The sequence below is a fragment of the Streptopelia decaocto genome (assembly GCF_964273445.1).
Source record: "Streptopelia decaocto genome assembly, chromosome: 6".
Classification (NCBI taxonomy): Eukaryota; Metazoa; Chordata; class Aves; order Columbiformes; family Columbidae; genus Streptopelia; species Streptopelia decaocto.
The window spans coordinates 41,281,936-41,285,048 of NC_138660.1; positions in this window are offsets into that span (position 1 = coordinate 41,281,936).

Sequence of the window (3,113 nt, forward strand, 5' to 3'; positions counted from 1 at the left end):
TTTCTCTTAGGCTTGATGACCTCTGAAGATGCCGGATCCTGTCTCAAAAAGGTTTTTAAAATCATCATGGATAACTCAACTGTTATTTTTTTCAAGTTTACAGAAGTCATGAAAATGTAAACTCCGGTGAATTAAAACACTAGTAGAAATGGAGCAGCAAAGGGGGCAGTTTCCCTGCCACGTGTAATGAATCAGACTTGAACATGCATCAAAGATAACTGCAGTTTTCTATTTTCTTTTAGGCACTACTCCATTCCAAAACCATGCAAAATGGCTTAGTAGTTATCTTGATAAATGTATTCAGTATTCAATATATACCTGAAGATTTGACTCTAGTTCCTGGACAATTCAGTTTCTAGCTATTGCAAAGTTGTAAGTGTGTCTCATATTCTGATGCTGAGGACAAAGCTGAGGATATTGATGGTAAAGATTTGCTGCTCTCATATGTAGGTAGGGAAGTGATTTTCGGAAGCTGGGGGAGGAGAAGTTTGCAGTATTCAGCCTCTTCCCAGCAGAGCTTCTAATGACAGGTTTCACCATCTCTTCTGCCTGCATATCTTGCCCTACACAGAACAACAATGAGGAAATACATACTAGATGATTGGCAAGATGATTGCTAATAGTGTTGACATTCATTATCTTTCTTATCTAACACTTCACTGATATTATATAGTTTATGTGTGACAGAATTTATTTACAGTTGTATTAGAACTGGAAAAATGGTTGAGTGAGACATCCAAATAGTAGGGATTGTTGCCTCTTTTTAATTTAGCCTTATAACAGCAAAAGAACTGATGGGTGGTGGGGTCATAATACATTTAGAACTTAAAATATTAATGTTGCACACGGTGGATAAAAAGTAATGGCACAGAAATTCCTAGTTTAAAATGCTGATTTTTTTTTTAATAGACTAATTTTATGAGGACTTATGATATCTTTTGTCACAGGGTACAGTAGGTACAATTGTTTTCTAACTAGTCCATCTTTAAAGGTAAGACTTTTTTAATATAGCTGTAGATAGTTATAAGTCTTTTTGCAAGGGTTTATTGTATGTCTGTCAATTTCTGACCAGCAGAATAGATGGCAGTTGTTTTCAAATACTACTACTCATGCTTAGAAAAATGATTTAGCAGCATTTCATTATTTAATTCTTAATAGTTTGTTTCTTATAAAACAGAATGTAGTGCAAGTTTGAAGCAAGTAGTTGTTACCGCCGATGGAGCAGCTTCTGTATGATCCAACAACAGGCTAAATATTTTTTGTAAACTCTGCAGTTGAGGTGAATAGGCTGAGGATATTTTTATTTGTTACATATGTTACTGTCATTTTATGTGTCAGACTGTACTTTTAGTCCTTCATATTTGAAAGTTATTAAACAGGCTTCCTGCTTGACTTTGGTGTCATTGTTTCATGTATTGATTTATAATACTATTTTTATTGTGAAATAATATTTTACCTCTGAGAATTTTAAAAAATCATCCCCAACTCTCATTAGTGTGAAGTAATCTCCGTTTCCTGGCCTAAATTCTTGCACGCACAGAGGTGGAACAGCTGCAACATCCTGACAAAAGATTTTGCATTTTGTCTGAGAAGGGAAAGTGGTATAATTGGGCCAATATCCTGACCTTGAGCACACTGCAGTCTCTACAGATTTATCCAAAAAACCCATCTTCAAACAGGAAGGGTTATTAATTGGAGGAAATTTCCTGGGTAAGCCAGTCAGGTTTAAGTGTGCATAGTGAAAGGCTCTTACTATGCAGGAGCTTGATCTAGCAAGCTGTTTTCCTGCAAATAGAGATTTGATGGAAGACCAGAGTGCCACACCTCTGTGCATAGGTGTGGGAAGCACATTTATCATTGCTTTGTCTGTGACACAAACGACATTGGTGATTTTTAATTCTCTGAGGTGATGAGCCTCCTGGCCACGTCTCAGAAGAAAAATATGCCTACCTCAGAATGAACAAAAATCTGTATCATAAAGTATCTTGCTGTCCTTTTCTATTTCTCTAACGACTTCTTCCACAGCTGTTGCTCTCGCTTTGACTCCCTGCAGTTCTCAGGGTGCAAAATATACACCCACTTACTCCAGTTACTGCTAGTTACTGTTGTGTTGATTATTTTGGCAGGAATGCTTGCACAGCTGTTTCTCTTCTTTCATAAAACATTCCTGGGGACTAAAATCCTTGTTCTGATGACAGTGAGAATGTTTTCAGCTTGTACTGAAGTGAGGTAAAAGCTCCTAGAATCAGCTTTTAGCCTACAGAATTTAAATATACCAACTATGAGACTGTTCATAACATGGCAATGCCATCTGCTAGTGCTTTACAATCTTCTGAACAAAGGTGGGGTTTTTAAGTTTATAGTGCAGCATCATCTCCCTTGTATTTTATTCTCATTACATTGCTACAGCTCATACTGTATGAACTCTGTAAATAAATTAAAAAAAAATAATAAAAAACAGAATAAAAAAACAAACGCAATTCCAGGGTGCCAATATCAATGTGGATGAAGCAGGGACAGATACGGGAGATCTTTGGCAACTGGAAGCATTAATTAGTTTCTCAGATGAGATAAAAGCAGATGCAGATGAGGACAGCAAAGCAGTGGAACAGGTTGTCCAGGGAAGTTTTGCCATCTTCAATCTTGGAGGTTTTCAAGACCTGACTGGCTAAAGCTTTGAGTGACCTGATCTCATAGCTGACCTTGCTTGGAGCAGGAGACTACACATGAGGCCTCCTGAGGTCTTTCCAACCTGAATTGTCCTATTATTCATATCTTTTGAGATCAAGAAAAGCTTGAAGGTGTCTAGCATCTCACAAGGCCCATACCACCTGCCACAATCTTGCCTGAAGTTTACCTGCAACATCTCCTTTAATTGATTGCCCTTCTTTCCAGTGAGGCTGCTCACATCTCTTGCTTCTGTTAGGTGACCTGCATCTGTGTGGAATGCTACCTAAAACCCATTTCCCACATCCACTGATCTACACCAGACGCTAGTACAAGGCTGCAATGGAATTTCTGTTTAACTTCCATTAAGTTAAACTCTCTCCATACTGGAGAGAGTAGAGGACAAGGACAGTGTGTACAATGCTCTTTATATTTTTGGGAAGTCT